This window comes from Numida meleagris, chromosome 2, assembly GCF_002078875.1.
Source record: "Numida meleagris isolate 19003 breed g44 Domestic line chromosome 2, NumMel1.0, whole genome shotgun sequence".
Classification (NCBI taxonomy): Eukaryota; Metazoa; Chordata; class Aves; order Galliformes; family Numididae; genus Numida; species Numida meleagris.
In genome coordinates this window covers 81,396,725-81,422,626 of record NC_034410.1, presented here as the reverse complement: position 1 = coordinate 81,422,626, position 25,902 = coordinate 81,396,725, and the positions used below count along the sequence as shown (strand labels likewise).

Here is a 25,902-nt window from a genome sequence, read left to right as displayed (position 1 = left end):
GCTGAGGCAGCCATAAAACAAAGGTCTCACCAACAAAGCACAACCCCAAAGCAGGAAAGGGAGGAGGACAGGACAGATAGGCTTTACTGGCACCTCACTAAGCATCTAAATGGGAAAATAAGTCAGGGAAATCAAACAGCTAATCAAGAAAAGCAGGAAGGGGTACTAGGAAAGACTATACCTGTGACTTAGGAAACTAGAAAAAGCTCCCAGCCTGAAGTTAAATATTAGACTAAATATTTAATGAATATTAATTAAATACATAGACATGGCCTGGGCTAGAGGTGCCCAGGTGAGCATGGTCAAGACCATAAAGTTCCATCAGGATTCTCAGGAACCTATCTGTATTCAACATGCATCCCCACCTTAAAAAGCTGCATGGTTGAGGAAAGCGTTGTTGAAAGATGGTTTGGATAATGAATGTGTGAGGTCCCTTTAAGTTCAAGGGTACTTTTTTGTCTGTAGTTGTACCAGCTGTTGAGGTAATAGAGCTTACTGTGTGCTAATTTGGAGTAAAGAGAATGCTTCTCCTAGCGTAGTTGTTACCTTCCCCCAAGATCATAGAATCATGGATTGGCTTGGGTTGGAAGAAGATCAAGGTGCTGGGGTGGGGTATGTAAGCTGGGCTGATGTTAGAGAGGATCTAGGTGATGATTTCAGCAGGGATGCTCAGAAAACTGGGTGATTTTATAGGGATTGTGGTGCTCAAGGCAGTTGGTTGCTGGTTTGACTTAATCAGCAGTGGGAGAATGATCTGAATGACAACAGTCTGCTTTGAGGGATGGTTGAATAGTTCAGCAGAGTTTTCTGTAAAGCCAAACCTGTTTAACTTTGGTGAAAATTGGTTAAGAGTATATTACTTACCTTTGAAAGATATTTCTAGCTTTAATTGACTGGGTTGCGAGAAGAGCACCAACTTGGAAGAGCTGGGCAAACAGGCTATAGATATGTGAAAGGGCTGGGTGGGTTCAGGGGTGGAAACAGAAGTTCATGAAAGTTGAAGCTTGTGGTATCGGTGTATGGATATTATTGCTGCAGGCAAAACTGCCTTGGAGGTGTCAGGTAACTCAGCCATCTTGGAGAAAGCTAGCATAATTTTGCAGGCTGTGTTCCAGGATTTCATTTACTTATTCTTCTTTCTGTTTTGAGAGTGATGTGGCAGGGACAGGTGGGCTTACACTTGGAGGAGACCTACAAGCTTCTTCCAAAATCTGGCTTTGGTCTTGGTCCCTCCAGTCCTTGGGAATATTAATGTTCTTGGGGATGTGGCAATTAATGTCTATTCGGATATTCAGGGCCCTAACGAGGTTTTGGGCTCCCTCTAAAGTGATGTTTATGAAGGAAAGATAAATAATACTACTGATTTACTTGTTCAGCCCAGAAACAGAGTGAAAATTGTTATTTGATAATATTTTTCAGAGCTGTCACACTTAAAATGTATTTGTAATTTGGATGACTCCTCTCCTCTTGATTTCTGAGTACTGATCTCACTAATGGTCTCTTTGTGGTTCATGTATATTTAGAGTTCTTTCCAACTTTAATGGTTCTGTGATTCTAAAAAAAATGGAGTAAAAGTGACATTTTCAGAAGTGCTCTCGGAGGTTACAAAAGCATGGATTTGCTTGGCTGACTATATCTTTGATGGCCTTAATTTTATTGGCTAATTTGCTGCTCTGTTTCTTGAACTTAGTTTGAGCCTAAGGCTTGTAAAAGACAAGTGTTTCATTTAAAATAGAGCGATTCTTACACTGTCATGCAATTTACTGTGTACAGATCAGGTTACCTTTCTGATAGCCTTTTTGGTGTATCAGAGAAGTAGCTGCAAAAACCTTCATGTCCTTTCCCTTGAACGTATTTGCTGCTAAGTACCGTCAATGATGTTAACTGCTTTTCATTAAAGTGTAACTCTTTTAGAAAGCAAAAGGGAACTTTGATCTTAGTTTCCTCAGATTTCATTTCACATATGGAGGGGTAAGGTAGAGCCTCACATGAACGCACATCATTATGAATCAACTATATGAAAAAACATGTAGAAAAACACCGAAAAAAGCAAAGCTATAAAATATTATATGATTCTATGAAGTATCATCTTCTCAGATCATGTTTTATTGATAAGCTTTTCATGCTTATTCACAATAATGCCTAGAGATTAGAAGGGAATGGGGTCCCATTAGCATGAGGTTTTATCCACATACATATTAGAGTACATACGCTGAAATGATTATGATGTAATAACCAGAGAGGACACAAAATGGACAATAAAATACTAAGGAAGCAAGTACTCTTCCTGGAGCACAGGAAAGGAGCATTCAGAGAGAGTACTAGGAGGCTGTTATAACATCTCTCTTCTGTCTTGAGTAACTACTGTTGCTCAGTGGTGTGATTTTTCTGACTGCACACAAGACATGGCAAGCAGCCTCCTTATTTAAACTACTGCTACATCTACTCTCCTTGCAAATACATGGAGGTGATTATTGTTTGTTTGTTTATTGGGATATTTCTATGAAGATTTTTGTTCTCCAAAAGTTTAAAATCCATGCAGGGAAGCTAAAGCTTTTTTTAACCTCTCAAAACATGTGAGGAACTCCATAGTTACTTAAAACTAATGAAATGTCTAGTGTAGCATTGCTTCTCATAAAGCCATAACAAACTCTTTTTTAGATAAGCATCGTCATCTGCTATTGCACTTTTTAATGATTTGAATTATTTACTGAGCTCCTGCTCTAGGAAGGAAGGGGATCAGCTAAACATCGCGCTGAAGGAGAATGATTTCTTTGCTGGGCCTACAGTGCCACCTACAGCACCAAGCTTGCAGCTGAAAATAAGGTATGACCTATGAAGTAACTGATTTTAATACCTTTAAAAATCAAGATGGCCATTACAGTCCTTTAAAATATCGCTGAGAAATTAATGAATAATCAAAGTGTGTATTTGATAAAGCTGATATGTAATTTAATAAAATAACATTTCGTACTTTCTGAAGTTTTAGGTGGGCCATATATGGATGTATTTGTCATCGTGAATGGCAAGTATGTATTGCTGCAACTTTACTTTTTGCTCCCAAATTTCCTTAACACTTATGTACAAATACACTTTATTAGTTTAAAAAACTTGATTAGCAAACATATCTCTATAATTAATCTCTGAAATAGATGAAGACTCCTGGATTTCTAAATAGTTAGATGGGATCTGAAATTTTTCAATATATCCCATAATTGTTCATTTCTTCATGTTCATTTCTTCATATTTCCATGCACTTGAAATCTGAAGAAACTTCAGCCTATTACAGATAAAGACTTTAAAGCTCACTTTACAATAGTTACCTACTAACCTTAGAAACACCTCAAAAGTATATTTTGCACTTTAACAGAGTGTTGCATGCAGTTATTAAAATATGCAGACGTAAGCCGATCCTTCAGGAACTCAAAAGAACGAGAAACTTGTAATGGAAAGGACAAAGACAGCTGGTGATAATTTCAGCATCTTTTTGGGGGTGATGTCTTGTAGTCATCATACCTCTGGCTTAAGCTGCAAACCCAGGATGTGCCTTAAAAAAGTGAGAGAGAGCATTAATGCAGCATAAATGCTTCTTGATCACTGGCCTGTTCATGATGATGGCAAATCCCTCAGGTTTAAGTTCACAGGACATAAAGCTTAATGATTTCTGCACCTCACCACAACTAGTTTTATGCCATTAATGGAAAAAATAACTCCTCAGTAACAAGAATCTGTCTTCAGAGAACACACTTAAGTCTTCACTGAAGAAACTTTTCTCTAGTCTGCTGTGCAGGGCCATGCACCACCAGGCCATGGTTTTTAAACCCAGCTTGGATTGGCTGTTGCCTATATAAAATGAATTTATTGAATCTATGCTATCCCTGGTAGGTAACCAGGAACATTGCTATGTTGCTAATTTTCCAACATTTGTGCTTTTTAACAGCAGGCTAAAGAGCTGACAGCCCTTGCTGTCTTGCTCTAAGGATTTACACAAGGTGATGCAAAGCCCTAGAAATTCCATCTCTCCCTGCTGCTGCTGCCTGAGAGCTGTGCTCATAATGCCAGGTGAGGGAAGCTCCATGCTTCTAGCGAGGTGAGCAATGAGCATCAACAGTGGTGAGCTCTCCAGACTCAGTTAGGTGTTATTATGTCACCTTGGGAATTACTGTAAGCAAATTTGTTTTATTTACTACCAACCTGAGTTGAAGATAATGGTATTTAAAGGCTTGGGGTATATTATCAAGGTTCAAGGATGAAGAAAAAGTGGCTTGTATTTTAGGACTGGATTAGATTTTTTCTTTTAAGCATAATGTCTCTTTTGTTGTACTCATAAGAAAAAAAATCTGAAAGCAGAGTATGATACAGAACTTCTCTGAAGTGCTCCATTTCATTCTGAAATAGAGACAAATGACAGCTTCTCCATTCAAGGATGTTCGTTTATGATCAGTGTAAAATATCTGTTGTAATCCATTAGTTTAAGTGACATTTTGTGCAAGCTCTTACCTTTTCTGATTTATTCTTTGCAGGATTTTCAAAGAAAAGTGCACTTAAAAAAATCAAAAAACCTCTCAATTTCTATTGGCTTTTGGGCCAAAAGTCTACACTCAGAACTGTCATTAACACATTAAAACATTGTTGCAAGAGCTGGGTGTTTTGAGTAAGCTGAGAGGATACAGGGCCCATGGTATTCTTTTGGTTAGAAATTTACCATTTCAGATTGAGGGAGGGGAAAACTGAAAACTAAAACGGAAAATGAAAACTGACTTATAGCTAACTTCAAACACATGAATTGTTCCTGAAATATCCTCTCTTTCTTTATTAGGCACAATCAATTTATCCAAAAATAAGCCAGATGTGGTTATCAAGAATAGAAATCCATGTTGTAAATTCGTCTGTTAAAGAACAGAATCAAGATTCTTATCTTCCAGATGAAGAATCTGGAAGGATAAAGCCATCTTTCTCAAAGAACATAAAATCACTGGAAGAATTTTCTGTCGCTTCTTCTGAAGAAAGTTTTGAAATCACAGGACTGGATTTTCAGCTAATACAAGGTAAAGTAATAAATTGAATTTTCAACTCCTTGTTCCAATCCTAAGTATTACAAATTATACAGTAAAAATGGATTTGCAGTGGGAGAATATAATATTTACTATTTTCACTTTCCTGAGCTTTCAGTTTTAGCATAATGGTTTTTTTTTTGTGTGTATGTATGTGTATATATACACAGCCATATATATGCACATATGTAAGCACACACTTGAATTATATTTGGTAATATTTAAGGACCCTGGAACTGATGGCTGAAAGTTGATGATAAAGTATTCAAATCTAAATGGCTCACAGTAGTGTTGCAGATGAGTCACATTACTGATGGAAAAGCGGGGGTGGGGAGTGGAAGGTGGAGGGTGAGAATTGAGCAGGAGCTGGCAGTCCGTCACCAAAAATCACAACAGGAAAATAATTAGTGAGTGGACAGGGAGTTGAAGGCTTTTGAGATGTGCGTCCAGCAGCTGAGCAGCCTGCCCTGAGGTTTGACTGCAGGAGGAGCAGCTGTTGCTGGTAGCTCAGGTGGCTCCTGCCCACACTGGGTCTGGTTGCTATAGCTCATCTCAGCTGGGACAGGGAACAGGTAAGCTGGGAGGACTTGCTAGCTGTGAGTCCCTTGGATATGGCAGAGGCTCCAGTGGTACCCCGGAAAAACATGCACCATGAAGTCCAACAGTAATCAGACTGTGGAGTGGGTACGGCCACTGGCCTTCACTATGTCCCAGTCTGATTTGAGCTTCATGAAAAGCTTCCTTAAGATTTTGAGGGATATTTTATTAACAGTCTTACATGACATAATGTGTCCTGAAGCACAAGAGATAGTTTTCAGTCCTATGGGACCATACTGATAATAGTCTAAATTTGAGAGGATTAGATTTAAGTCTTATATGATTAGAGTATTCTTTTTGTGTACTTGAATTTAATATTATTTTATTCCACAGAAAAGCAGTGAATTTGAGGCATACCAGCAAACCAGCAGACCTTGTTGTCTCTATTTTCAGAAGACACAATTTAAGGACTGGTAGTGCAGGCTTCGGTAGCTTAAGCCACTTATTCTCCAGCTGTAGTGCATAAGACCTAAGTGGCCTTTTTTTGCCATGTAGCTTTGCCAAACACAACCGTTCAGCTACAGTGTCACAGTCACTTCCCTTTTATATTACCAGAGGCACAAGATATTCCCAAGTACAAGTGAGTCTGAGGCAGGCACTGGTGCTTCAGTAAAGCACAGCAAGAGCTTATTCCTTCAAGGATAGCTAATTTGGGTCTAGGATCTCAGATACGAAAATTTAATATTAAAATTTCAACAAGATGACACTTATAAATATTAAAATAGCATTACTTTCCCCCTATTTTTTGTAGGAAGTGGTGCTGACAATACGATTCATCAGATATAATTTATTTTAGCTCAGTTTTGCATAGGAGTACTTGACTTCTGAGATAAAGTCAACAGTGGGCAGCAAATATCAGATCTCTGAGTTACTTGTTGCCCAGGATATGTGCATGTACTATTTATATCTCTCCCGTCAACCTGGTAGGATGGAAATAATATTATGAAATGAGGTCCTGGAGGTCAGTGCTTCATAAAAACTAGTCTCTGCCTAGTAAATAACATGAGAATGTGCTTTATATTAATTACCTTTACTCAGGTATCCTAAGTACATATGCTTACATGGCTTGTTGGGCCATCACACCGAACAGAATGAGAGAAGCTCATAAATGCAGCAGCGGGGAATTATGATCTTGTGTGTAGGAAGAGCTAGAAAAATAAATGGAAGAAGTCATTAAGAAAAGTAGATTGTGAAACAGGGGAGATAGGGTGCGGGAGGAGATTGTAACAAAACTTCAGCAGCCAAGATAAAAAAGGGGAAGTTAAATCACTGCAGAGAATTTAAAAGAAAAATACAATGAAAATAGGTCTCCTTGGTATTCTTGTTATTGCTAGCTACAAAGAAGTGACTACAGCTGAAACTGTGGTTGTTCCAAAGGACATTCAATCACTGGCGATAGCCACAGTGCAGAGGATAAGATGGTTGAGGGTCCAATAAGCTTCCTGACATATTCATGACCCTGTAATCCTTTATCCCACAGAATGCACAGGTTCATTTGCCAGGACTGTGCATTTGTTTGCTACCCTTGGTAGCTCTGTGATGTCAAAGAGCAAGAATTTGGGAACTGTCAAGAGAAGGAATAAACAGAAGTGTTTATTAAGGAAGTATAATAAGGAAAAATATTGTCCCTAAGGGAGACTCAACTTTTGTGGCAGAACTCAGGTTACCTTCAAAATTGTAACATATTTCGCCATTTACCAAATCTTGCAGGGAAAGCAAAGACACGGGGCCGGATGATTTTTCTCACACGTTTACCCCTGCCCCACAACCCCTGCTAATTCTAATGTACATACACAGCATGCAGCTGCTTTGTGTCTGATGATTTCTGTAGAGTACAGTCAAAGCCACTAAAAGGCTTACAAAATCCGAAGGAATAACTCCCCAGCTCCTTCATCACTATGTCATTGCATCCAATTGTGCAGAAAACAACTTCCTGTCATGTTTTGCTATTGGGTTTTTTGTCAAAATGCTTCCATTTTTATTGTCCCCCCTCCTTGTCCGCCTGATTTGTTTGCTCATTTGTTATTTCGTTAACTAGAAGGACTTAACAACAGCTTCCAGTGAGTATATAGAACTGACTTGAAGTAATTATTTTTCAAATGGATTTTCACGCTTGAATGATCTCATCTTGCCAATAAGTTCCTTTGGCACTGAACTTTATTACTTAAAACACATTAGAAGAAGAGCTTGCACAACGCAATCACACCCTTCAAAACCGTTATTGCAATAACTGCTCTCAACACACTCTCTGTGGAGTGAAATTGTTAGTACACCTCTGAAAGAATTACAACATATCCACCAAACATGTTGACCTTTCTAATGGGAGGGGAAGGACAACACTTAAGATCCCAAAGGGATCTTAAGCATGCTGTAACCAACTGAAGTATCACGTGCATGCATGTGCCTGGGCGTACAGGGCCTGAGAGACCTTCCCCACCTTCTGAGGAAAAGGTGGGGCCAGGTCCAGCCAAGAAGTAATCATCACCTAGGTGGTAAACAATCAATAATTGTTTTTTTTTTTTTAAAAAAAACTTAAAATATTAATTCTTCTCCCTTCTATTACACTTCTAGCACCTAGGTCATCCCCATCCAGATGCATTTGGAGAGCTGAGCAGGGCAATATGCAGAAGGATACCATGGACCCACAGGGTGGTGCCAACGAGGTGATTATGGCCCTGCTCATCACAGCACCTTCCCCCAGTGGTACCTGAAAGTTGTGATGGACCACAGAACTCCTTAAAAGTAAGTGTGTACTGCCTTTGTACTATTTACTTTCTTTGGCTGTCCCTATGCTATTTCTGGTGCTGAGTCTAGTACTCATCTTCATCTCTAGAGATCCTTCAAAATGTATGTAATTTAAAAAAAAATGAAATCAACAACCAGGTTTCCCTCTTTTTCCCTTCAAATACATGTGTTCTCTCAATTTTTGCTTTTTTTTGTACTGTTCATTTTTTGTATTAGATATTTCTACATATAAAATGTTGCAGAGGTAAAAAACGATTGTGCAGGGTTTCTAATGCCAGAGAAAGGACACTTTACCTTTGTAAGGGGTAATTCCAGCTTAGGAACAGGATACGCTACTTGGTGATTCTAGTTGTATTCTAGGCAGTAATGGTTAAACTGATTTCTAATATGAAAATGCTTAAATTTTTATCTAAACTTGTTTTATGTAGTTTTACTTCTGTAAGTAGTGTTCCTTGTACAATAATCCAGACAACAATGGTAACAGAAAAAAGCCAGAAACAGTTCCAGTTTAGCACCTGTTTTCTATATATTCAGTGCTCACACATCAATATTAATATATCCACTCTAAATTTATACATGAGCGGTTCAAAATTAAAGTTAATGTGCAAATGTTTGCATGGCAAAAATAGGCCTCTAGCAATGGTGACTCATTCTCTTCTAGCCATATTAGTAGCCTTAGTTATACATTTTTTTTTTCCCCATCATCTCTTAGAGTAAGATGTCCAAAGGTCCTGCTTTTGTTTTTTTCACCATAATGAAGGTGTGTGAGCATGTGTACCTTTACTTGATTTCAATATCGTAAGTAGTCTTTACTTGAAGTTTTTCTCCGAAATGGAGAAAGACAAAGAGTACCAATATGCAAAGGTATTCATACCTTTAGAGCATGATCTGCTGTACTTGAAAGCATAGTGGCAGGTGGTGCTGGCAGACGTCTTCTGCAATAGCTCAGCATTGCCAAAGAAACAGATATTTTGAGGATCATCAGACAACCTGAAGATTGTTCCTTTAGGTGAAAATCTGAAATCTCTTATCACCTATCTGCTAGGTGACTTTTAAAGTTTCTTTTCTTTTTTTCTTTTTTTTTGTTTTGTTTTTGTTCAGAAGGCTCCACTGGAGGCACAACTCCAGGTCTGGCTTGTGAGCTAAGTGTTGGCAATGCAAGCCTCCTTGTCTTCTCTGTTAATTCAGTCTGTATGGAAGTAGAAATGACGCATAGTTTCCCTGAGGCTACATATGAACATATGCAGTGCCATTAGGTGTTTTCTAGAAACATCTTAGTATTTATATCTAAGCATAAAATGTCCTTGAATATGTACAAGGAAATGAGCTGTAAAAGGAAGTTGTTTACTGTACAAACCAAAAATAAGGGTAAGTAAGTTTAAAAAAAAAAAAAAAAAGGAGTAAAAAGTTGCAATAGGTAGACTGGGAAAGACCAGCGATAAAATTCTGAAGCTGGGGAATGTATCCTCAGCAGAATACTAGAACTGGAGGTAATTCAAACGATTTTGGATTGAAGATTTTGTTTTAGAAAACTCACTTGAAGAGCTGTAAAATGGGGCTTCACAAAAAGGTGAACAAACCATAGCAATGACAATAGATGGCAGTGTCACCTCAGAAAAATCTTTTTTTTTTTTTTTTTTTTTTTTTTTTTTTTTTTTTTTTTTTTGCTTGTGTCTGGGATTTTCTCTTTTAAGGGGATGGAAGTTCACTTTGTGGAGAGCATAAGAAATCAGAAGTCAAGACAATTACTAACTTTCATCTGAGGTTAATTTTCTTCCCAGCTTTTTCTTTTTACCATCATCTTGAGGATTTGTGTGAAAATTTCATACTTGGGATTGACCTTGAAACATACAGTTACAAATGCAGATCAGAAACTGTATTATTATTTTTTTTAATACATGATCTATGTCTTGGCATTTGAGAGCCTAAGGGGCCCAGTCAGCTTGAAAGTAATTCAATTAAGGGATGAGTTGAACTGGTTTAGGATGCTCTGCCTGCCTGTCAGATCTTCTGATGACTCCTTAAGGTATTATATTTCCTTGTTTTTTCTGAACAGTGTTTTATTCCCTGTTGCAGTGCGAGACCTTTACAAACACCAGTAGGAAATTTGATGAGGAAGATCAACAAAATTATTTATTAAGTTAATAAACATGAAAAACAGCCTTCCTTCCTGGCTCTAAGAGGTAAAGCTTTTCCTGAAGCAGAGCAAGTTCTAAGGCTGAAGAAAAACAATGTTCAGTGGCTCTGAATAGGATTCAAGGCATCTTACTTCCTTAAGCTACCACAGATATTTTCTAATGTGACCCTTGGCAGCTTGCCTAGTCTGTTCCTCTGCTTCTGAAGTCTGTACAATGGAGATAGAGGTTTAATTTGTCTGTCTTCAAGGTAAAACTTGTCTCTCACTCTGCTGTTCCTTGCTAGAGGAGTTCTGTAATTGAATGGGGCTTTTTAGTTGCATAATAAAAATAAAATTAACAATATTTGTTTACAAGTTTCAAGGTTTGAGCAAAACATCAGAAGCAAAGTAAAAGTACCGTATGGATAAACTCTCTTAACGTGAAATGCTTCAGTGGGCCACAATCATAGATGGCCTGATCTTTAACTGGAAACCAGCAATCACATCACTGCTCTAGAGCAAGATATTTCTACATTATATTTTCTCCTCTGTTAGAGAGCACTTGAAGCTTCCAGTTAACAGAAAGATGTGCTAATTACCACGAAATGGGATATTTATGGAAAACAAGGCTTGGAAGCTACTAATACTCATTTTGCACACAAGAGTGGAAATTGCACTTTTTTCCATGTTTAGGGCACTCATCTGAATAATAAAAACTGCAGCACAGGTCTTTCCTGCTCATGCTGATGTGAGAAGTGTTTATCATGGTTAAGGAGAAAATGCTACCTAGATAGGCTTGAAAATTCCCTTTGATATTTGTTCTGAGCAAATCAGTTGCCTTCCCCTGCTAGTTCAATATGCAAGGCTGTATTATTCAAACCCTCCTCCCTACATTCAAATTATGCATAGTAGTTTTTCTTGCTGGTGGCTACATACACATATTTCTCCATATTACCACTAGAAAACGTGGTAGTTTTTTTTCTAAGTACCTCCTAGCTTAGAGTAAGGTTATGATCTCCAGCATTGCCCTTCAGGTACATGAGAATATCTGCTTTCAGTACAGTATGTATTTTTTGTGAGCTCTTGGTGTCTCTCCATCAGATTGTATGAAAGCCCCGGTATGGAGGCTGTTATGGTGGCTGATGCTCAGCCACTAGCAAACACCAAATGTTTTCACCCAGAATCTTCCAGTGAATTTGGGTGAAAGAGCTTATGCTTATGCTTATCATGTTTACTATGCATCTAGGTGAATTTTGGAAAATAATTAAGACTTTCTCGGTCTCTAAGTGTGTGCATCTGTTACTTTTGTTCATGCAAGTGGTCTTGGACATGCTTGGGGTGGGGAGTTGCCATATCCTGGTTGAGCAATCTAATACTCCTAGGTTGCCCACAGGTTTCATCCTCGCGATCAGTTGTGCTCTGTTCTGTAGAGGAAAAAGTAGTGTATGAATGTAAATGCTTTCATAATTGTTATGAAAATAGCTCATCTGTACATAAATGAGACATGTAAAGGAGAGAACTCCCATGTACCAGGTCCCTGGTGGATAATTAAGGACAACAAATCCATAATATACATGGAGACCAGGGTTATCTAGTGACTTTGAATGGCAGAGAAATGTTGGATGCTGTAAGTATAAGTTCTTAGCTTACAAATTTTGTGATATTTTAGACATTATGATTATTTTTCTGCCTAACAAATCTTTCTCCATTTTTGGTGCTCAAGGAAACTATTTCCCACGGAAAGGTCTCCTGAGCTTATACTTTCTTTGGATCTGCACTCTCTTATGTCTGTAGGTATTCACTGGGTGATGACAGTTTTCAAGATTCTCTGAAATGTGAAAAAGCTTAAATCCCACACCACTGAATTCAGTAAGAGTTAAGTACTATAGTAATATATTTGGAGGCCTGAGTTCTCAGAACAATTTTTTTTTTTTAATTAAAGATTCTAGGTAGTTATAAATAATCAGGTTCTAGGCATAATCAACATGAAATACATGGCTAAACATGCACCAAAGTCCACTCAGTTGGGTGGCTGTAGAAGGAGTAGATATCTTCGCACTGTTCTAAGTGGAAGAGAGAGAGCTGAAGAAGAGAAACTGTGAAAGCAGGCATCCTAAAGATAATACTTCCTCATCCACTGCTCTACAGTTTGTGCTGCTGCATTTTTCACCATGGAGTGACTTGCAGAAGACAAGCTACTTTCCTGAACTATACTCCTGTAAAACACTATACAAAGTAAATGGAGGGGAGAAAGACTCTCCCACGTGGCTCCTCCTCCAGAAATGCCTTCAGCTCTGGAGATGGGTTAGAGCCAGCTTCCAGAACCTGGATGCTCACTACATAGTCCTTCTGCAGAGAACTTATGAAGAATTTCGTGGTTTTTATCAGACTAGAAAAACAGGAATAAGACTTCACAGAGGTGAATTGGTAATAAAATAAAATTCACAACCTGTAAAAATATAACTACACATACTCAAACAAAACTATCAAATGGTCTGACACTAAACAGAAAAGAATTATTTCTTCAGTGTTCGGTCCTTTATGTTCCCATTCTTTTGCATTATTTTAAGAACACATTATTCTGCTGTATCTCTTCATATGAGGTCTGAAATTATATTTACCTCCTCTGTCAGAGTTGGCCTGGAACACTTTTAGGAAATTTAAAAGCTTTATAAATAAAGGAAAATATAACTTCATTGTACTTTCCTTAGTGAGATAAACACTGCAGTAGGTCTCACTTTCTCTTCCTATTTTTTTTTAAATGGAGAGAAACAAATATTTAATAGCAAAAAGTTACATTCTGATGTATATTAAAGCAATGTCATGTGCATATTCACATCCTTGGTCCCAGCAAATGCATAACTAAATACATGGCCTGAAGCAGCAAATTTCAAACCCCAATACTGATCCTTTTGGATCTCCACATGATCCCTCATTCCTGATCTAATGTACAAGAATATTTCTTGTCTAATGACTTGCTACCTAGCATTTGCTTAGCAATGGTATTTTCTGTACCAAATTTAGTTGACAATTTGATGTATTGTTTGGCTAAACTCTATAGAAATCTACCTTTAAGGCCTTGCTGTAAAGACTGGGGAGAATGAAGGCGTTGAATACCTGAACAGCTATTTCCATTCATTAATATTTGTTTACCTGCATAGAAAACTTTGTGGCTATACAAGGTAAATAGCTACAGCTATAGTCCAAAATGTAACCCTGAAATACACCCACTTACAGTTCCACAAGAAATTGCTATCAGAACTAAAGTGCATGTGCAACCTAGATTATGTTGTCCGTCTTCATGCTAATAAAAGCTTTTCCCTTTCCATGCTGTCTCCAGACCCTATTTCCTTGTTTACAAAATTCTGTGGGGTGTAATTTCAGTTCAGTAAGTTTTCATATAAAATGACCTGCAGCATTTTGCAGAAGCAGAGGTTGTGACACTGGGACTGAACTACCCTGCCTCCAAAAGATAGCACAGGCTGAGTTCTAATAATGGCTAGCTCAGGATGGAACTATCAGAATGTTATTTCAATAGTTAAATGCAAAACTTCTACGTATAGAGTGGGAAGTTAGTTGTTGCTTTGCATGGCCTAAATATGCAAACTTTATTTTTCTGCACTCCAGCCCCCACTCTTTTGAGTGCTTTTCAAAAAGTATGAGACTGTTGCTTTCATTTTTTCTCTTCCCCCTCTCCATCCATTGTCTGAGAAGAAAATTGGATTTCCTATTGGGATAAAATGAGAAGAGGGAAAAACTGATTCAGGAGCCAATCTTGCTTTATGTCAAGCTTAGTCAAATTCTTTTAAGTGGTGTTGTATATGAATGCATGCAGACGCCAAATTACTGTTTTGCTCAAAACTAGTTTTTGGACCTCTACATTTTGAACGCTGCAGGAAAGACTTTATCCTTGAATTGCTTCTCTAAGATACATGCAAAAATTGTTGTAGTACGTGTAATGGAGTTGTTAATTATGTTGCAGCTTGGATGCAGTTATTTAAGTTCCAATTGGTGAGGTATTGAAAATGAGCATTTTATTTTGCAGGATTATTTCAATTCCCTTATTATAAATACAGCTCTTGATCTGTCAAGAAAGACTCTCACAGTAGGATTCTTCCATGTTTTCAGAGGCTGCTCTCTCCTGCTGTTTCCTAAACAGTTATTCTTTTAGGTCTGTTTTGAGCACCTGTGAGAGAAAAAGGGAAAGCTGATTTGAAATTTAGTTTCTTGTTCAGTGGGGAACTGGAAAGGGGGGGGAAAGGAAAGAAGACAAGAGAGGAAAATAAGGATTAGTCCTTGTCACCACACCACTAATGAAAGTATGCTTCTCTGCAAAAGCCATTTGCTCTGCTTTCAAGTCAGTAGAAGGACTAATGATATGGAGGCGCTGACTACTGACACTGAGAGCCACATGAATTTGTGTATTTTCAGTTTTAAAGTGTACATAATTAGTGTCTTCTGTCACTTCCAAGGAAGTATTTTTCTGCCACCTGCTGTGCATATTGTTCCCAAAGCATCTCAACTGAGCATAGCACTTCCTGCAAACATAAAACCCTTTGGTGTAAGCATGGTCCCTGCAGACCTAAGTTCTGAGTGACTTTTCTCCCTATGGAAAAAAGTTTGGATGAGGATAACATTGTGCTGAGAGGCATACTTCTGAAGAAGCAGGTTTTCAGAGCCTTGTGTGTTTATCTTCCCTTTTGTGAAGACAGCAGATACCAGCCAGAAGGTTGAAAGTCTACTGGGACCACCATGGGAAGAAAAAAATCCTATTTTCCACACCAGTTTTGAGAAAAACCAGATGAAATAAAAAAGGCTAAAAGATGCTACAAAGCGGAGCCTACTGGCCATGCTTCTGGCACACTGTGATGCTTTAGCCAAATAGATGGATACTCAAAGATCATCCCTTGTTTAGTGAGCCTCTGTCCACCACTTCTTCCCTCCCCATTTGAATTACTGCATAATTATCCTTTTAGTTTTAGTTTTGCTATTGGAGAGGAAGTACTTCACTGAATGCTTTTAGACAGTTCTGCTATATATGTGTTTGTTACCTCTTTTGTTTAAGGATGAATTATTTTTCGCTCTTGGAGACTGATTTTAAGTGTTCTACTTCAGATTTTCTTAAAGTATGACCTTCTGAACTTATTTTCTCTTAAAGCCTGGTATCCTTTTCTCTTTAGCAAAAAATCTAGATAATACTTTATTGAATTTGAACTCATATCTGTGTCTAAATTCAGGCAGGCTTATATGACTATCTTTCTCATACAAAAGGCTTTAGCAAGATTTTAGGCAGTTTAAACTTCCCTTACAATTGGGAAAGAATGAATTCAGGAGGTCTAATTATTCAAGCTAAAACTGAGCAGCTGAACAGCATTTTGGGGGTAAAGCAATCAAAACAGATAAGTCTTTGTCTTAACAGAACAATAGGCCTTATGCTGAAAGGAGCTGTAAAAAGGAGGCTGTAGCTTTATATACTTTGTAATGTCTTTTTTTGCTTTCTAACTCATTTCAGTCATCTTTCTTTCTTTTGCCCACCCTCCAGTATTTAAAGGGAGCTTACAAACAGGAGGGAGATCAATTCTTCACACTGTCTGATGGTAATAAGTGTGCAGTGATCTTAAACTAAAAGGGGAAATTCAGGTTAGATGTTCAGAGGAAATTGTTTACACAGGGAGTGGTTAGAGAATGGAACAAGCTGCCCAGAGAGCTTGTGGATGCCCCATCCCTTGAGGCATTCAAGGCCAGGAGGGATAGGGTGCTGGCAGCTTGAGCTGGAGTGGAAACTAGATGGAACTGGATGATATTTAAGATCCCTTCCAACCCAAGCCATTCTATGATTCTATGATACTCTGTAATGTGCAAATGCTTGAATTGTTCCTCATTATTTTTTTTTTAAATGCTACATTCTCATGCATTTGTTAAACATTTTAGCTAAGAAAATCCGTGGAATTCAGCTGAAAAGCTGCTTAATGCCAACTTGAAACACAGAAAGTTTGTTTCCCCTACTATCTTAACCTTCTTTCTAAATTGTATCTGTTTCTACATTTGGTAGTCTCTAGATAGTGCCCTCTGTTCACATTTGCCTTGTCAGACACTTCTCCCAGCAAGATTCATCTCAGAGGAATCACTGATTCCTGCTTATAGTGGCCTCTGAGGAACAAGGGGAGGTTTTGCATGTCTAAGCTAGGTCAGGAAGTAAACAAACCTGACTGCAGTTCAGGCTCTGATTGCTGCTGACTTGAGCACAGACTGGTGCTGGAGAAAGGTGGGATACTTACAAGAGAGGCTTCTTAGAGGTACTTGTCAGCTCTTCGTTCCTGCCTGCAGTGCTCAACCCAGTGGGATACAGAAACTCAGTGCAAGAGCAACATGAGAGTTGCTCTTGTACATACCAGTTGGAGTGTTGAGCTTGAGAACAGTCAAGCTCGTGCCTAGCAGCTGGTCTCTGTCCTGTGCTTGGACAGCAGGTATGTTGCAGTAATTTCACCTGTAAGAAGTACGAGTGACTGCAGTTCTTCCTACAATGCAGACAGTGCATGGGGTGGCTGGGTGTGAGGCTTTTCTCCTGGGGTCCGCAGCCACAAAGCATCATGCCCAGGTAGGGACTTAACTCCTGTGAGAATAATGACTTCTTTCACTAGCTGCCACCTGACAGCTTGTTGCTGTAGCTTCTCTTCATTGAATCTGGCTTGCTGTTGACAATGAAAACCACTTTTCTTCTGCAGAAATGGCAGAGAGTGCTGATGCAGGCAGTCTGCACTGTGCCATGTTTCACTTCCGTATTGCTTTCCCACTAAAATTTTACTCTGGGCTTTTAATCATGGAAGGGAGAGTTATATCAATTGTACTGGCACTCTTACAGGCTAAAAGATGTCCACCTGGGCTTCTTGAAGGAGATCCTCCAGGCTTGGAGCCACGTATTTCCCTCCATGGTGGGGGATGGCACAGCGTGCTCCAGGCCCTGCACTTGTCCTGTGTCCCAGTCCACTGGTCACTAACCTGAGACCATAAATCTAAGTTCTTGTTGCCTCTCTGGCCATTGTTTTAATAACAAAGGGCTTCTCCCCTTCTCAGGTGGGATAGCATATACTTTAGCTCATGTACTGTTGCTGTGCATGTCTGATTTCCACTTCTACAAAAGTAGTGTCTGCTTTGGTTCTGAATTACTGTCCTCAGTTGAGAGATGATCCCTCCTGTCACAGAGTAGCTTCCTGGCAAGGGTTACACATGGTATATTTAAACTGGAACCTAAGATTTTATTTTGCTTGAACAGAATTGTCATTTGCAGGTCAATGTTCAGTGCTTCCTGGATCAGAGAGCAGTGAAGGTGAAATGAAATACTTCCTATTTCACTTGAGGGTGAAATAGGAAGTAAATTCAAGTCAGCAGTGAAGTTCCTAAACAAAAACAAATCTCTAAAAAATCCCCCACTGGTGTTACTTATTTACATTGTAAAGTGGCTGACTGTCATTGGCAGTTAGCTCTGAAATTCAGTGTATGAACTGGAGTAAAACAATCTCTCCTAGCACTGCCATAAGGCAGGACTTTCAGGGTGACAGACTCTTCATGTGGCTTTCAGTCAAAGCTTCCATTTTCTTTCCACATTGATTCCTTCTCTTTCTTCTTTTCCCAGTCTCTTAATGCATCTGAAAATGACATAAAGAAATACTGTTCTTGGAGCCACTCTCTCTAGCACCATTGAATAAAGAGCACTACAGCATGGGTAAAAGGCACCAAGTCCCAACTCTCCATATCCTTTATATCCACTCCAGAATCATTTTGCAGAGATATCATCAATCTATATGCAGCAACGGGGCACCAGCCCAATGTGTTTACAGTGCCACTGATGGGTCTGTGCTGTAACCCTATGGAACTGCTGCACAGTCTGCAGGCGCCAAGCTTGATGCTGTGGCTCCACAGACTTGCGGGGGTACCTACATGGTTGCCTTCCTTCCCTCTAGGGGGAGAGTTTATAGCCTGCTGCCTGTTTGCAACATGACAGTTTAGAAATGCCGGATACTGGAAATTGGACAAAATGTGCCATTAATAGAATTACAAATGGGAATCATTTAAAACTCAAAACACCTCCTGCTTTTTCCCCCCTCCTTTTTCTAAAGGTCAAGCTATTTGTGAAGAAACATTAAGCCAGCTGTAGAGAGGTTGCAAGACCATTCCAGATACACTATGATGTGATTTTTATCTCCCACTCTAATAGGCAATGTCAATCATAATTAGTGTCACACATAAATTCCTAGCTGGGATGCAGGCTTCATATGATTAGGGACTAAACTATGTATAGTGCTGATCTTGTGACTCTCTAGTTTCAATTAACAGATTCAGGGATGAAAAAAGACAGTGAGAGATGATTGCTGAGGTCAGAGAGGTTGTTGTTTTCATTGCAGCTGACGTCTTAAAGGAGAAAATACAAATTAAAGGAGGTTTGATTAACCTGACTGGAGATATGGCTACCACAGTGCATCAGCAGAAAAAGTGTGGTCAGGGCAAAATTCTTTACATGACCTTGATCACTGCTGCAAGTATCCTAATCCCCAGTGGGTATGGTAATGACATGGAGCAGAAGCCCGCTATAGCCTGGATCTGTTTCATCGGTGAAGCATGTAAGCAGATTATTGCTGGGCTGATCAATGCTCTTTCCAATGGAAAAGCTCTTGCAATTTTAGAGCGAAGCACAAGAAAGCCAGAACATGAAATAAACACCTCACAGTTCTGTGCACAGACAGAAATCTGCCACTGCAGTCAGAAAAAATGGCCGTGGACTTCTTTTTCTTTTAAGAGGTGTTTAAACGCTGGAATCCAATTCTAAGAAACTTGCAAAGGATAAATTATTCAAATAGAAAAGAAAAAGCAAAATACATTTGATAGAGCAAAGCACTGGCAAAGTAGGTCTGCATGCTGTAGGGAACCATTAGTGGTGGCAAGGTGCCTACAGACATGCTTCACGGTTGGTCTGTGCCTGAGCTGTGGAGAGCCAGGGGAGGCAACTGTTTCTCAGAGATGTATTACAGAATTGGCTCCCATTCAGAAAAAGGAGTTAACATCTCACTCCTCAGCCTCTTGGTAGCACTGGGAATCTTCTCTGTCTCTCCAGCCCTGGTGTGCCCACTTGAGCCTGTTCCTGGCCTGCTTGTGGTGTTGCAGCCCTCACTCCAGGAGAATGAGACAGTGAAAATATAGGGCAACAATGAACTTGCCTCCGTTTCTGAGCAGAGCTGAACCAACACTGAGCTTGTATATATTTTTTCTTTACGAACATTTCTTCCGTCATCCTATAAAATACTAAAGCTATCATATTTGTTTTTTCAAAAGGAAAATGGAGAACTGACTGCAACTGCCTTAGCTGAAAACACACAAGATATTGCTCCTTACTACAACTGCAACCTGTTGGTCCAGTGCTTGTGGCTAGCCAGACTCCCAAGCTTATGACTCCACCAAAAAACAGTAGAACTCATGCAGGGAGAATAGTTTGATTCACAGAAGAAACAGCTTGAAAAGTTAGATTTAGTTCCAATCCTTACATTGGAAAAAAATAAAACAAAGAAACAAACAAGCCCGCAACCAAATTGCACGATAATTCCACTGTCTTAATGTACTTGCTTATATGGCCCACTGTAGTATGAATAGTTGCATCAGGTGTACTCAGTGGCCCCTCTGTGATACGTTAAAAAGTGAGGCAGTTCTCTATATGCAGACAATGCTCTCCAGAAACAGTGAAAATACATCTTCTGGCCTATATTTTTTTAGTTTGTTTGCTGCTTGAGAGACTGTATGAAGGAAAAAATGTTGAAGAAAATGCGGTTAAGGATTTGGAAATACCTACTTATGTTCAAAAACGCTCTGAATGGATATCTGTGTACTTTGGCTTCCTACTGGGCAGAAGATAAAATCAGAGACATGGCATTAATTACCTACTTTTGCAAACATGAATATAAGTGTAACCACTCAGATGAGAAATTCTAATAAAAGTGATAAGTGGATGGACTGCTTAGTCAGTAAAATTGCTTCCATAAATGTTTGCAGAATTGGAGATTAAAAGTGCAGCTGCTGCTGCGCCCATCAGAGCCAGGCAAATAATTCCCCCCAAATTTAAATTTAGTTTCTTTCTGCTTAGGGAATACTTTTAAACTGTTCTAAAATTAGTATTTGTAAAATCGTATGCACAGAATCAGTAGAGGGAGGAAAAGAGTTTAAGATGGCTTCATGGACGAGAAGTCCACAGAAAAAAAAAGGCAACAAGTATACACATCCGTAATATGCCAGGTCAGAATACTGGAGATGCTCTATTTGTGTGTTCTCCATGAATAGTGTTTCTTAGGATCTCAGGGTTATTTGAGTTGGAAGGACCTCTGGAGATCTCTAGTACACAGTATCCTAGCAGAGCTGAGGCTGGCAGTGCCCTCTGAGTCCATCAGCTCCAACTCCTGCTCCAGCATAAACACCCAGAGCAGGGTGACCAGGCCCATGTCCAGAGGTTTTTGAAAGTCTCTAATGAGGAGACTTCACAGCCTCTGGGCAGCTTGTGCCAGTGCTATATCACCCACACAGCATAGAAGTGCTGCCTGATGTTCAGAGGGAACCTCTTGTCTTCCAGTTTGTGCCCGTTGCCTCTTGTTCTGGCACTAGGCATCACTGAAAAGACACTGGCTCTGTCTTCATTGCTTCCTCCCTTCAGGCATTAGTATGCATTGATAAGATGCTTCACTAGGCTAAAGATTCTCAGCTTTCTATGCCTTTCCTCATAGCAGAGATGTTCTATTTCCTTAATCATCTTTGGGGTACTTTGTTGAACTCCCTCCAGTACCTCCATGTCTTTTTTTTACTGGACACAGTATTCCAAGAGTGAGCTCATCATCATTGCTGAGTAGAGGGGAGAAGTTCGATCTCTTGCTTACCAGCAGAGTCAGATCTGAGGTCAGATCAGGTTTCTTAGAGCTTTGGCCAGTGGGGTCACAAAGTCTTCTAAGGATGGTGTAGCAGAAATACTAAGTCATGGCTTGAAACAGTAATTGAGCACCTGGTAGGAAGGCAGGGCCAACCCAGGGGAGCTCAGGTGCATGCAGTGCACCAGAGTATCTGGAAGGGGTGGAGATATCCCCATCTATGTGGGTTTTTCGAAGGTAAGCAGATTCCCTCTTTTATTTCTATGTCTCTGGCTGTTGCATTTGAGCTAATCCTCGCTTGCTCCAGTCTAGGATCTTGCTACTCTGCTGTTACTGCTGTGCTCTCCATCATGTTACAGATGGAAAACATCTCCTTATCTAGTCAGGCCCTCTACTGTTACAACTAGCGTCCTTTGCCTCATGTACCTGATGTATGCCACTGAAGACCCTGGCTTCTTCTTGGTGTCCCTCTTGTAGGTGCTGGGTGGTACTGCCATGTTTCTCTGAAGCCACCTCTTCCTCATACTGAACAAGTGTAACTCCCTCAGCTTTTCCTTACTGTGCAAGTGGTCATGCTTCAGCTCCCACTGTCCAGTTGGCCCATGCTGAACTTAACATATCTAACTGACACTGTTCTTGTATCACAGGACTGAAAATTGGACACAATGCCTGGATGTAGCCTAATAAGTGCTGAGTAGGAGAAAATTGATTTCTTCAAACTAGTAGCTATTTTCCTGTTAACACAGCACTGGATGCTGTTATCTGTCCTTGCTGCTGGAGCATATTGCTGGTTCATGTTCAGCTTGCCACCCACCAGCACCGCCGAGGCCTCCTCAGCAGAGCTGCTTCTCAGTCAGTCCATTTCCAGCCTGCAGCATTTCAAAGGGCTCTTGCTTCTCAGGGACAGGACTCTGCATTTGTCCTTACTGAATTTCACAAGGTTAGTACTGGCTCATTTTTTTTCCCAGCCTTGTTCTTACCAATAGTTTGGTAGGAGACAGAATACTAGACTAACAGCTTGTCTGATGTATAGGACTTTCTTTATTTTTTATTTATTTGTGTTAATTTACTACATTTTTGTACTGCTGGCTTTGTTACTATTTCCTTTCCACAATGGAATCATTACCAGTAAGTTTCCTTGGTTGATATGCATATTATGGCATTGCTCTATTAAGAAAAAAGAACACAGAACTGCAATAAACATTTCTACCTAGACCTGCTGTGGCCTCTTGAGCTCCTCAAGCCTACTATCTAGATTACTTTTGTCTTTCTTCTCCTTGCTAGAGGGAAATCTTCGAGGGAATAGAAAACTTCCAAAGAAAGATCAGTTAATGTGCACCTTGGGCATAAAGGTGCTGAATCAACATCTATCAGAAACAACCTTATTTTGCACAGGAATTAACGTTATTCTCTTCATTCTACCTCTGTACAGCTAATATTAGTACAGCATGGAGCTCCTCTATGGGTCAGGATCTTCTGCTTGCCATTTCTTCTTCCCTCTTTTCATTCATCATATCAGGAGTGTGCTGGCTGGAGGGGAGTGATATTTGTGTCTTGCAGGAGTCATGTGGTTTAGGTACATGAATTAGGGGGCTGTGGCAAATAAATGATGCAGAAGGATGTTATTTATGTGCTATTTGTGAAGTTCTTAGACCATAAGGAAAGAGTAGGTAGTAGTCTCTTTGAATAGTCTCCTCATTATGAACAATCAGATTTTGGATATCTCTGCCTTTAGAAGTTACAGGTTGAATGGTAAAATAGAGGGGATGAGAGTAAACAATCCCGTCTCCTCTTGTATGTATACAGTCAATGTCACCTAGCGCCAGCACAGAATGACTTTCAAGTAATGCAGATCATCTTTCAGTATTAGAGCTCATCTGCATCTACAAATGTTCACCTTGATGATTGGTCTCTGCCACATGTCTGGTGGGGTCAGCAGTTTCCAGTCTGCTGAAGTCGGGTCATCTTGTTGATCTCTAGGCCCATCTCAAAGCAGACCCATAGTGCTTGCTGCCCTCCAAATCAGATCTCTTTGGGGATAGTGAAAGCTAGATGAGTTTGTTCTTTTTTTCCTCACAAAACTGGGCTTTTTGTGCGGCAGTTCAGGGTGAGCATTAAAACTGAGTGACTTAATTGTGTTCTATGTGCTGGCAAGGATCTCCCACAATATGGGAGAACAAAACTGAAGTTACAGGTAAAGAGGAAAAAAAACATCTGAAATACATTTTTAGAAAGCTAGAAACAAATGTGACTTTTCTAGTACATTTGTAAGGAATTACATCAAACAAATGCTTTCAAGCAGACAACATAATGGCCTATTAGAGAAACACAATGTCACTTGTAGGTGGCTAGAAGTACAAAGTAGGAAGATGATAGTGTCACTGAATGTTTTTTGTAAACTGCAAGGAGGGGAAATGTTTTCTGGTTGAGTAGAGCTACAAGTACAGATAGATAGAGGGAGGAGTATGTAAGAAAGTTGTTTTCTCAGTGATCCCTTAATTTTTATTTGAACTCAAGCATCCAAAATTTGGGGGTTTATTACTTAGACTTTAACATCATTCAGCTGTGAATAGAACACAAGTGAGCATAGAGACCAGTGTCCCTGTCTCAATCCTTTTCTCCTATAACTGTGTTCATAATGCTATACTCTTACTACCTTGTGCAGGAGAAGAAGAACAGAATTTGTTTTCTGACGCATAGGCAAGAGTTTTTCAGTTGTCTAAAACCAAGCATGTCTACAGGCTGTGCTGCAAAATGTAGTGTAGCTTAGATATGTCTCTGTTAATATTTAAGGACTCATTTTGAACACTGGGAGTCATCTAGCTGTCACTGCATGGTGCTCAGCACTGGCTCACACTGCTGTGTTACTTCAGCAAACTATTAGTCAAGCTCTAACTTGGTGCGTGCATCACCGTGGCAACCATTAGCATACTATTCCAGTGAAGAACAGCCAGTTTATACTCTGATTTCTTGCATGGCAGTTTGAGGTAGTGATATATGTGCTGCAGTGCTGTGCAGGATTGGGATAGAAAGTAATGGCAAAGCTAAAAAAAATCTAAACTTAATATTTATTGTGTATCTAATGCCTAGGCAATTGTGGAGACTTGAGTGATTTCTAAGTGAAAAAATAAAAATAATACGCGAGTCAGAATATATAGCCAGATCACTCCGCATTCTCTTTCCATTTCTTTGCCTAATTTTCTTTAATTTTACATTTTATTTCATGTTGAGCAAAGCCTATTGTAAGCTTTCTAGTATCCCATTTTTTTTCCTTTCATTCATGCATTTCATCTAATTTGCAGTATATATAAATGGAAAATATACTTGCTGCTTTAAAAATATAGGAAGTGGCAGATACTGGCATAGCATAATCTAAGAGAATAAGAGCACTTCACCTTACTGACTAACTCCAGTTTAGTGCTTAGATGGTATAATTTTTCTCTACACACATATCCAAAGTAGTGTGAAAACCACCATCATGTGCAAAATGTCCACCCAGGACAGCCCTGATTCACCTTGTTTTGATGTCTGCTGCAGTGGTAGGTGGATTCTTCATTATCCCCTGAAATACATTTTTCAATGGTTTACGGGCTGGTTTGGCCTGGTTCTGTGACTATTGCGGCAGGGGACCCATGACCTATGCCCTGGGAAAGGGAAGAGGGGAAAAAAGGGTAGGGGAAGATGGGCCAAAAAACAGAACAGTGGTAACGATCTGAGGAGAAACAAACTAATTTACTAAATAAGATATCGGAACGCAAAATAACACAATGTAATACAATATAATTACAATTTAAGCTGATAAATCCAATAAAATGAGAGAGAGTGTCCAGAATTCAGGTAGGCCTTACTCTAATGCTGATGGTGAGACAGCTGGGGAGCGAGATGCTGCTGGGACAAGAGATGGGAAGAGAAGGGAGTAGGTCTCATGATATGTGAACAGTTTTATCTTTCCCTCTGATTGGAAAATGGTAACAACAGTAGAGTCCTCCGGGAAATGTAGTTCTTCTCTTCTGAGAACCAGATACCCAGAACTATCCATGAAACTGGAGCATTAACTCTTTAACTCCCAATGCACTACGTGATGTTATGATGTGGAATAGTAATAAACAATCATAAAACCTTGACAACATTTTTGCCCCAAGAGTATTTTAAATGAGCCCTTCTCTGAATTTAAAATATACAAATCCATTCTAGTGTTTGGCAGACTCTTACAACTTGTGCAGGTGAGCTGTAATGATAATCCCCAGCTTTCACTTAGACATGTGAATGTGTCTGACCTCCACTTGTACAGCATGCAGAAAGCTATTTGTAAGTCAAACTATTATCTCTAAGTTTGTATTTGGTTGTAAATGAAAATGAGTGTGAGCAAACTCTAGAGTGCCCAAGTGGCTGCTCCAAAGATCCTTGTTGCTATGCTATAAAGAACTCCCTCTGGCATTATACCATCACCAAGAAAGTCATCTTTGGCCTCTTATTGAACAGCTTGTTATAC

General features: G+C 39.5%; 1 long non-coding RNA gene across 1 annotated transcript; it reads left to right on the top strand.

Annotated features, from left to right (window-relative positions):
• On the top strand, positions 376-5,042 carry LOC110393008. The gene is made up of 5 exons (XR_002434723.1): positions 376-482; positions 2,728-2,826; positions 2,984-3,029; positions 3,941-4,062; positions 4,820-5,042. It is a non-coding gene; the product is annotated as an uncharacterized LOC110393008 (long non-coding RNA).